This window comes from Giraffa tippelskirchi, chromosome 8 (assembly GCF_054371585.1).
Source record: "Giraffa tippelskirchi isolate mGirTip1 chromosome 8, T2T-mGirTip1v1.2.pri, whole genome shotgun sequence".
In the NCBI taxonomy this organism is placed as follows: domain Eukaryota; kingdom Metazoa; phylum Chordata; class Mammalia; order Artiodactyla; family Giraffidae; genus Giraffa; species Giraffa tippelskirchi.
The window spans coordinates 18,032,680-18,044,316 of record NC_137282.1 but is presented as its reverse complement, the minus strand read 5'-3'; the positions used below and the strand labels follow the sequence as shown (position 1 = coordinate 18,044,316).

The window sequence follows — 11,637 nt, the reverse complement described above, 5'->3', positions numbered from 1 at the left end:
TCACCAAGATCGGTGACTGGCACAAAGATGGAAACTTAGTAGGCTTAAAGATGCCTGTTTCCCTGACTCTCCCCCTCCTCTGGGGCTATTATCGTATATATAAACAGATTCCTTCTGTCTGATAGGCCAAAATGACATGGCGTTTTGCTTATAAATAAACTTGGTTTCTTGTCATATATGCATTGGCCATTTAAGAGTGGTATTCTTCTATGTATCTGCTTCCTGTTTCCCTTAACTGATATGTCTCTGTTAAAAAAAGCAGTGTATTCTTCACTCTTGTGGTTTATTTTCATTGGATAATTTCTTTATCATTTGGTTGAAGAAGAATCTGGTAGTTTCTGTGTTTTCTTTTTTCTCTCTCATAAAAATTGATCACATGAGCACCCGTCACAGCTGGTGGTTTCCCTTTAAAATAATGATGAACTCCCTGTTCTTCGTGACCTCACAGAGCTCTATCTGGAGCACAATGAGAAAATGTACTTTGACATATGTTAAGCACTACAGAAGGGCACATGGCAAATAGTACTGCTTCACCAGGAGAACCTGAAAGTCGGCTCAAACTCAGGATCATTTAGAACATGGTTAGTTCCTCGAGAAATACTTTTTTCTTAATTCCTGGGCTCTTACAAAGTCCCTAGGTTGCATTATACTCCATATAGATACAAATTGTGATATTATAATGGCCGCTTGGTATTTACACTCCGAGTTGGGGGAAATAGTCAGATAACCAAGAGGATAGACAAGGGTTTACATTTACAAATTATCTTGCTTTCAGTGTTAACCTTTTTTTTTTAATGGCGATCTCCTAGATTTTTCAACTTTTTATTCTGGAATACTTCATATGCAAATGTAAAGGCTATTTGCATAATGTTTTGATGCATAATGATTTGTATAACAGTTTGCTTAAATCAAGATACAAATCTATATACAGTCTTTACATTTGATTAGTCTCTTAAATTTCTTCTCATATAGTCATCCCTGTGTTCCTTCTCATTTTCTTTTTTTTCCCTTCATTGTAGTTACTGAAGAACCCAAATTGCTTGTCCCTCAATTCCCTGTAAGGTATTGCTGCTTGTGTCTCTGTGGTGATGTTTAGTGTGATCCTGTTTCTGACTTTTCTGTAAATTAGTAGTTTAGTAATGGAAAGCTTGATCAGATTTGGGTTTGAATTTGCAGTCAGAGGGCAAGAATACCTTATACTGGCAGTAGGACCACATAATGATTAGTTATATCCTAATCTCTCTCTGTAATGTTAACAGCCATTGATGAACTTCATCTAATGGTCCATTCCTTTTGTATTTAGTTATTTACTTACCTTGGTTATTGTAATGTATTTTCATGAAATTTTAAAAAACACTTTATGTAACCCTGTATAAAAGATTATATCAATTTATATAGTATACAGCCATGTATCAGAGTACATAAACTTTAACTTTCTTAAGGGAAGTGACAGTTTTCCCCAAGGTCACAAAATACGGTACCTAGAATTCAATATGGGCTTCCCTAGGTGGCTCAGCGGTAAAGAATCTGCCTGCAGGATTGGGTTCGATCCGGGGTTAAGAAGGTTCCCCCTGGAGAAGGAAATGGCATCTCACCCCAGTTTTCTTGCCTGGAAAATCCCTTGAACAGAGGAGCCTGGCTGGGTTACAGTCCATGGGATCACCAAGAGTCCAATAGGACTTGGTGACCAAACAGCAACAACAGAGTTCAATGTATGGGTCTTGCCTCCATCTCATACATAACGTCTGCTTCCTTCTTTTCGTTATTCACAGCCCCAGTTAATTGCTCCTCTTCATTTAGAAGAAATGATAGGCTAAAGAAGGCAAGGTGAGAGATTCAAAGAAAGGAACTGAACCTTTAGCCCAGGAGAGTTAAAGAGGGAACAGTGGCTTCCAGCGGCCTCCCCAGTTTATCCTGTCAGTTGGTTCCCTGGTGCTTGCCCAGCCATTGACTATCATTGCTTAGGACTGCTGATTTATCGCCTGATCCTGTGTTTGACCAAACATTAGTGACTCTAGAGTCTCAATTTCAAACTTTGCCAGAAAAACTACATTTTTGAAGCACCTTTTCCCACGCCCTTTAAAGACCGTTTTTAACATGACAATAAATAGTAAAGTTGAAATCCTGTGGGAACATGACAAGTGTAGTCCATCCTTTCACCTAAACACACCACTTTTCATAACATATCTCTCTTAATTTATCAGTGGATGTATTTATGGAGAAATTTAATCTAGATATATTTACGAAAAATTTAATAAACAAGAATAAGCCATGTCATTTAAAGGTATTTCAAAAGGCATTTTATTATATAGTAAATGTTTCTCAAACTTGTTCCACTTAAGTTCTTTTCCGAAAATAGCCTTTTAATTTGACTTCTGGCAAATACTTATTCCTCAAAGGTTGAGCTAAGTTTTGAACGTAGTGATTTTGCATAGAAGCTAAATTTAGGAATTAGCTGTCTCCCACTTTTAGTTCAAATCGAAGTGAACTTTTAAAAGTCTAAAATACACTGGCCTCTCCCAAGACCTAGACTCTGATATTAACAAATGCCAAAAGAGATGTGCAAACAGGAAACTATGTGATTCTTTTTTTAAATGTTTGAAATCATATAATCATTTTTCCACTTGACCCCCCTCACCCCCAAATAAAAAGGATCTACAGTAAACCTGTGGAAACTTTAGAAATCTTCTTGTTTTTCTTCTCCACATCTCCCTGTTTATATATTTTAAGTGCCACTTGATACCGCAAACAAATGTAAATGATGTCTTTTCAAAGTTCCCTGGCTTCCTCTGTGAAGTCATGTAAAATTCTGGAGCCATAATACAAACCAGCAGATAAAAGTGGGAGGCTCTCGACTTGAGAAACATTAAGTGCCTTCAAATGATTAAATGAAACCACAGGAGCACTCCCCACCCCCCTACTCCACCCCCAGTTTCTAGAAGGGATTGTGTTACTCCTTTAAGTGATACTCTAAGTGAATGAGTCATGAGATTTTAGTTCAGGAGAATCCAGGTTCCTTGAGACTACAGGTATATACATCCTCGTATGTTTGGTGTTTGTTTGTATGTTTGGTATGGATAGTGTTTGGTGCACAGACCCTTCCAAAGACAAGTAGATTGCTGACTTTAGGATCAAACCAAATAGCTCCCACCTCTGCCTCTGATGACCGCTCCTCCAGCTGGGTTTCCAGCCCTGTCTACTTACTTCAAGCCTTCCCAGCCTCTCACCACTTCTCTGTTGAATTCTCCCCTGCATACTGTACGGTGTGTGAAAGTTCCTCAACACTCAGGTGACATATTGATTTGTTTTAAAAATAGTTGTTGCATTTACATCTCAGGTTAGCAGCAGTACAATAGCAGTTAAAATAGCTTTCTGATGGAAAGCTGTTTTTCATAGATCCCGTAGTGGCCTAAGCAGAACTCCACTGTCCTTTGGGGAGAGTCTCACCTCCTTACCGTGGTACCCTGCCCCTCTTGGCAACACACAGCCCCTGGGCTGTGCTGGCATCTCATGTCCCCTCTTTGCCTCCAGGCTTTTTGCTCAGTGCCCATTCTCTGACAGTCAATTCAGTCCTTTTGCAAATTAGCTTCTTGTCCTGTAGAAGTCACCTTACCAGTCTGTTCTTCAGGAAAACCTGTCTGACTCTCCAGAGGAGAGGAATTCTGTGCCCCATTGGATTAACTGCCTTACTAGATGAGTTTTTGCTGTGGAATTGGGGTCATTCTTTTAGAGAAAACTTGTCATACTGTATTCATAATGTCTCCGTAATAGTATGTATACATCATACTGGATCATGTATTGAAATCGCTAATTACTCTCTGCCGCCCCTCTGTAATCTCCAAGCTTCCTGAGTAATAAGACTGGATGTAGTGTTAGACACAGTAGTAGTTTATAAATACTTACTAGGTTAATTCTTCAGTTCTGCTTGTAACTCACCAAAACTTCCACCCAGCAACCTGTTTTTAATCCTTGGGCCTCATGGTACAAATCTGATTCCATGTTTACATGCTAACCCTTCAGAATCTAGATTTCTGGCAGATAGTTCTCCAGGAAAAAAATGAGATATTCCAGAAAGTGTGGTTTCTTACACGTGGGCAGAACACACTTAATCTACTTGAACACAAGCGGTCGCTGTATAGCTTTCCTGCTGAAGAAGGGTAAGCAAAGATCTTACAGTTTTCCTTCTAATGGAAGGCAGTTAAAAGTGTGAATACTGACTACATTTAAGTTGGATGGTAGGTATAAGAAGTTACTAAAAGTAGAGATATTGCACTGAGATCAAATTTTCAAGCTCGGTTTTATTTTAATAACTGGTGGTCCAGTGGCTAAGACTCCACACTCCCAGGTTCAGTGTCTGGGAACTAGATACCATATATGCTTGTGCTTAATCGCTCAGTCACGTCCAACTCTTTGTGACCCTATGGACTGTAGCCCGCCAGGCTCCTCTGTCCATGGGGTTTCCCAGGCAAGAATACTGGAATGGGTTGCTATGCCCTCCTCCAGGAGATCGTCCCGACCCAGGGATCAAACCCAGGCCTCCTGCATTGCAGGCAGATTCTCTATCAGCTGAGCCACCAGGGAAGCCCATCGGCCACAACTAAAAGATCCTGCATGTCACAGCTAAGACCTGGCGTGGCCAAATAAATAATTAATAAAATAAAAAAAAAAAGATACCTGGCAAGCTCTGAAGTTGGGTCTGGAAGCACAGACAACCTTAGGAAATGCACTCTGACCTGCATGGCTACCCCCAGATTTAGACAAATTACATTCCAGGGAAGAGGAGGAATGATTTTGATGTTCCATGGCAAAAATAACTTTTTTCAAGAAATCATTAACTAACTTTACCCAGAGAGAGGTGAGTTATGTGGTGGTGTGTAGGGGAGAGAGTTGGGAAGGAAGGAAGGAGCAAATGGAAATCCTTTTTACAGTTAGGAGTGACTTTGATGCAGAAGAAATTGTAATCTATTAGAAATGTGTAAGGAGGGTAAACGACTTGATCAGAAAGAACTCAGCGTTAGGTTTTTGAAGGAGGTAGCTTTATTTCAGGTATTTTTTCTCATCCCCTGAAATTAAGCATAATGATTAAAAATGCATCATCTTGTTCTGTGATGACCTAGAGGGGTGAGATGGCAGGGTTGGGAGGGAGGCTTATGAGGGAGGGGATATATATACACGTAGACCTGATTCACTTCCTTGTACTGCAAAAACGAACACCACATTGTAAAGCAATTGTGCTCCAATAATAAAGTTTTTAATGCATCATCAAAAGTACCAGGGTGATGATTCAGATAACACTCTCTGCCTCCATCCTAAAAAGGGCATGTCAGCCTGTTGCTCGGACACATACTCTCAAGAAATGTTCCCAGTGCCGCCCCCCCGGCCCCTGTTTATTTCCCAGCACCATTTGCCCCTTTGGACTTGATTCTCATCTAAAGATATTCTGAGTGTGGGAAAAAAATAACTTTACCAACAAAACCTTGTGATAAGTTACTATAAACCCTCAGGCTGGCTTCTTGTTCTTCGTTCGCAATGGGATCAGAGGAATGAACAGAACTTTCCCGGGAGCCAGTGTGAGGTCTCCACACCATGGGCTCTAGCCACAACCTCACAGCCACCCGGAGAGGCATCTTCTGGGACTCCAGCCTCACCCTGCATAAGGTGGTTCTTCTCCCAGCCACTCATTCTCCAGGTCTCTGAACTCATCTCTTTTCCATCTCATTCCACTCAAACTCTTCTCCATTCTCATCTCTGTTCATTAGTTCTCATGAAAGGTCCAGAAGCAACTCTCCAAACAGCTTCTCTTCCGTCTGGGAAACATTTGCAAACTACTGTCTTGTCTCCCACTGGCTGACCTGCAGCCATTGGTTACAGTCACAGCCTCGTCTTCTCATAGTTCATCATCTGAGCCCCAAACTGTATGTGCTGCGGGCTTCATAATTTGTTTAGCTGATCGTCTCCAGCTCCTGCATCCTATGCTGGGCCTCAGCGCTGTTTGAGAAGAGAAAAACTTGATGGGATCCAGCACAAAGAAAATGATTGAAAGATTGGAGAAAGGAGCTGCAAAGAGAAAAGGGCGAAGGAAGTGCGTAGTTTCAGCTCTGAGAAAGAGATGGACAGGGCAAGAGGTTGAAAAAGAACAGTCCACAGTCCCATTGCTTGATTCGTTTTCATCGCAGTTACCGTATTGTCCATAAAGATACTTTTAAACAATTGTATTCCTTATTTAGTGATGTACTCTTTGTGGTGTTGTCCGTTGTTCAGATTCTCTGTCATGTCTGACTCTTTGAGACCCCATGGACTGTAGCACGCCAGGCTTTCCTGTCCTTTGCTATCTCCCGGAGCTTGCTCAGATTCATGTCCGTTGAGTCGATGGTGCCATCCAACCACCTCGTCCTCTGTCACCCCCTTCTCTTCTTGCCCTCAGTCTTTCCCAGCATCGGGGTCTTTTCCAATGAGTTGGGTCTTCAAATCAGGTGCCCAAAGTATTGGAGCTTCAGCATCAGTCCTTGCAGTGAATATTCAGGATTGATTTCCTTTAGGATTGACTAGGTTTTAATCTCCGTGCCATCCAAGGGACTCTCAAGAGTCTTCTCCAGCACCACAGTTTGAAGGCATCAATTTTGTATGGTCCAACTCTCACATCTGTACATGACTACTGGAAAAACATAGCTTTGACTGTATGGACCTTTGTCAGCAAAGTAATGTCTCTGCTTTTTAGTACGCTGTCTAGGTTTGCATAGCTGTTTTTCCAAGGAGCAAGCATCTTTTAATTTCATGGCTGCAGTCAATTCACTGTCCACAGTGATTTTGGAGCCCAAGAAAATAAAGTCTGTCACTGTTTCTGTTTTTTCCCCATCTGTTTGCCATGTAGTGATGGGGCTGGATGCCATAATCTTAGTTTTTTGGTTGTTAAATTACTTAGGACACGGTGGTCTGAGCTGCTCACACACTCTTCAGTAGGATCTTGCTCCCTGTGTTCCTATTCCTCTACTGTGAAATTTTGGTGGCTAAGAGGGGTTAGCTGATGATGCGTGAGGGAGGGCAGAGCTCATGCAAGCCTGTTTGCCTGATAAACTCTGGTTGAGGAACCAGGGCGTATCTTTTCTTGATATCAAGGTGAATCTTAGGTCTTATATTATATAATTGTGAGAGCTGATAAAACCTGGAGTTACTAGCTAGAGCACATCTGACCTTTGGGAATCTTCGGTTATGAGACGTCTAAAAATAACAGTGTTTATAATAATAACATGTGGCTTACCAGGTGGCTCAGTGGAAAAGAATCCCCCTGCCATGCAGGAGACTCGGGTTCGGTCCCTGGGTCTGGAAGAATGCCTGAAGAAGGGAATGGCTACCCACTCAAGTATTCTTGACTGGAGAATTCCATGGACAGAGGAGCCTGGCAGGCTACAGTCCATGGAGTCGCAGAAGACTTAGCAACTAAACATGATAATAGCAGCAGTTGTTATTCAAGAGATTTTGTTAAGTTCTTTATATTCATTATGTCATTTACTCTTCACAAGAACCTGTCATGTAAATACAGTTATTATCATCATTTTACAAATGAGTAATCAAGCTCAAGTAAAAAGGTGTCCCAGGTTACATTTGCTAAGCTGCCCAAAGTGAAAAGTGAGAATCAAAGTCGCTCAGTTGTGTCCAACTCTCTGCGACCCCAGGGACTATACATCCAGCCCATGGAATTCACCAGGCCAGAATCCTGGAGTAGTGGGTAGCCTTGCCCTTCTCCAGGGGATCTTCCCAACCCAGGGGTCAAACCCAGTTTTCCCTCATCGCAGATTCTTTACCAGCTGAGCCACCAGGGAAGCCTAAGAATACTGGAATGGGTAGCCTATCCCTTCTCCAGGGGATCTTCTGGAACCAGCATCTCCTGCATTGCAGGCAGGTTCTTTACCAGTTGAGCTATGAGGGAAACCCCTCTGGGGTTCAAAACCAGGCCTCTGGGGCTACAGAGCATGAGATGTTTTTGCTTTTAATAGCTTTATTGTTACATAATTTGCATACTATACAGTTTACCCATTTAAAGCGTACAGTTCATTGAGGTTTTTGTATACTATTTTTTATACTGTGGTAAAATATATATGACATAAAATTGGCTGTTTTGACCAGTTTAGGTGTACGATTCAGTGATAATTGATTTTATTCACAAAGTTTTGCAACCGTTACCACTGTCTGTTTCCAAAACATTCTTATTACCCAAAACAGAAACCAATTATTAAGCAATAGCTCCCTATTTCCTCTTCCCACAGGCCTCAGGAGTCTAATCTGCTTTCTTTCTCTGATTTGGCCTAGTCTAGATAATTCCTCTGTAACTGGGATCACGTAATATTTGCCATTAATGTCTGGCTACTTTTCTCTTAGCTTAATGTTTTAAGGTTCGTTCATGTTGTAGCATGTGTTAGAAATTCATATCGTTTTATGGCTGAGTATGAAAGGTGTATTGAATGGATATAGTATATTTTGTTTAGCCATTCATCAGCTAATGGACACTTGAGTTGTTCCCACCTTTTGGCTGTTGTGCAGAGCCCAAGTTTTAACTGGCATGTATACATTACAGCCTAAACTGAGGGCCACCCCAGGGTGGAATCTCCTGTCTTCAGTCGCGGGCATAGCATCTTGTTACATCTAACTCCGCATCGCACTGACTTTTCTAGTAGTGTTTTCAAGAGTCAGGCAGTTCTGAGTTCTGGAATCCAGGTGTGTCACATGTCAGTTGTGGGAATTAGGACCAGTTACTCAGCTTCTCTCATCCTGAGGTTTCTCAGTCTCTAACATGGAAGCAGTTATACCTGCCCTTCAAGCTTATTTTGAGACACATAATATCTAGTAGTTGTGTGTGTGTGCGTTTAATTTTTATTGGAATATAGTTGATCTACAATGTTGTGTTAGTTTCAGGCATACAGCAAAGTAAATATAGATACATATATCCACCCCACCCCCCTTTTTTTAGCAGTTGTTTTTTAAGTGGCTCATTTGCTGGGGTTTAGATATTTTTCTTCTGTATATTTTTACTGACATAAGATTTAACAAGTGTAAAATTAAGAAAATGTAAAATCCATTATCCTGAATAATCCCAATGATATCATTGAATATGTGTTATATCCACAAGGACTTTTCTAAATCGTATACATTACCTTATTTAATTCTCAGGACAGCCTATGAGAGCAGGCCCTCCCTTCCTCCTTCTCTTCTCCTTTTTCTCTTTAATAATTTTGAGATAAGGAAGTTTGGCCTTAAAGGAGTTACTAACTTACTCCAGTTGTGGTTGTTATTTAGTCCCTAAATCATGTCCAGCTTTTTTGCGACCTCATGTTCTGTAACCTGTTTTCTTTTTTACTGTTTTGTCAACATTTTCCGTATTTATTGATACAGATTTCTCATATCATCCTTTTCAGTGGCTATAATAATACACCATTTTATGATTATTTAACCACACTCCAGATTTGAACAATAAGGTCCTCCCCCCTCAGTTTACAAAACAAAACCTTGGTTAACCAGCTCCCAGTTCTAGATTTGTGAGAAATCGCCCTGGCACCAGGATGGTTTGGACAGGTCCTTTCTACCGTCAAGGTGTTCTGGTGTCTGACTCTGAGGTGGTGGAGAAGTTGCACAGACTCCTTGGTTCCTGCATGGATCACCTACCAAGGCTCAGAAGTCATGTCAGAGCCAGCGAGCCAGCCTTCTTCCTGACTCGCATGCAGGTTTCCTTAGTTTTATGTATTAACGTTAAACTGGAAAACACTAACACTAATAGCCAATCAAAATCACTGCAGACTGTGACTACAGCCATGAAATTAAAAGACACTTGCTCCTTGGAAGGAAAGCTACGACCAACCTAGACAGCATATTAAAAAGCAGAGACATCAAATTGCTGACATAGGTCTGTCTAGTCAAAGCTATGGTTTTTCCAGTAGTCATGTACAGACGTGAGAGTTGGAGCATAAAGAAGGCTGAGCGCCAAAGAATTGATCCTTTCAAACCGTGGTGTTAGAGAAGACTCTTGAGAGTCCCTTGGACTGCAAGGAGATCAAAGCAGTCAATCCTAAAGGAAATCAACCCTGAATATTCCACTGGAAGGACTGATGCTGAAGTCCAATATTTTGGCCATCTGATGCAATGAGAGGACTCATTGGAAAATACCCTGACTGAAGGGTCTTTTAGGACCCTGGGAAAGATTGAAGCCAAAGGAGAAGGGGACCACAGAGGATGAGATGGTTAGATGGCATCACTGGCCCAGTGGACATGAGTGATAGCAAACTCTGGGAGATAGTAAAGGACAGAGGAGCCTGGTATGCAGCAGTCCGTGGATTGCAAAGAGTCGGACATGACTTAGCAACTAAACAACAAACAGGCGACCTTTTAGAGTTTGAAGGTAATCTGATCATCCCAGACCTGAGATCCTCATGCAATAGAGATACTTTTCCCCTCAAATGGTGAAGCTCGGTTAGGTTAAAGCCTCCAGTTGTCTTTCAGTATTTCAGGTCTTCTAACCAGGTTAGGGTGCCCTGTTCTCTCAGATGAACTCTTCCTGTCATTCACATCCCAAGAATGAGTGCAATCTTCAGGAATGAGGCGGGTGGGGAGGGGAGATTGTATAAGTAGTGCTTGCCAAGATTTTACTGTTTATCTTACTGCAAAATCAACACTGTGGCTATTCACCTCCTGCACAATTAAGATGCAGGCTTTTTCTTATGGTTGTTCTTAAACTTGGTGCTTAAATCTTTCTGATTTTTATGAGGCAAAGAGATGGAGAAAGAAGGGAAAATACAGTTTGACCAGTTAGGGACTGAGGTGCATCAACTTTGGAGCTGCTGTTGTAACTTAGTCCTGTCGTAGCTGGTGGAATTGGGTGATGGGGGAGGTTAGATCAGTTTCCAGAGGACTTGGCCAGTTATGTTTATGAGGTTAAATGGACCTTTGAGCAGATCAGATTCTCTTAGAGAAGCTGAAGGGCAGTGAGACTTCTTTGAAAGGAAGCCTTGTGCTATTAAAAAAATAGAACTGTTGTTTTAAAAATAAAAGAGTAAATGTCATCTAGTTAACAAAGCTGTATCTTCTAGTGATCATGAACTTATTCCTAGTAAAAAGAGAGAAAGAAAAGAAGTATTAGTTGCTCAGTCGTGTCCAACTCTTTGTGACCCCATGGACTGTAGCCACCAGGCTCCTCTGTCCATGGAAAGGCTAACCACTCCAGTATTCTGGCCTGGAGAATTCCACGGACTGTGTAGTCCATGGGATCACAAAGAGTCGGACACAACTGAGCAACTTTTACTTCAGTAAAAAGAGTTGAACAGGAAATAAGAAGCACAAGGGACTTCCCTGGCAAGCCAGCAGTTAACCTGGACCTGCAGGGACACAAGTTCAGTCCCTGCTCAGGGAACTAGGATCCCCCACGCCACACGGTACAGCTAAAACATTAACAACAACAGCGACAAAAATGAGGCACGGAAGAAGGAGGAAGAAACGTGAAAAGTGGCTGAGGGCACACATTCCAAAGCACCACTCCTTGCTGTCTCCTCCAGGAAGGTACAACCCCAGACAATTTGATGAACCAAGGGAATTTCTTGTCATTAGCATAGATTTCCTATAGCACAGACAATCATTTACACTCCCAGACCTTGT

At 41.6% G+C, this 11,637-nt stretch overlaps 1 protein-coding gene across 6 annotated transcripts in view; it reads left to right on the top strand.

Moving 5' to 3' along the window:
- The window catches only part of RBPMS (RNA binding protein, mRNA processing factor), a 198,189-nt gene that overhangs the window by 140,371 nt on the left and 46,181 nt on the right, over window positions 1-11,637 (top strand). The gene's annotated exons all lie outside the window — the stretch shown is intronic.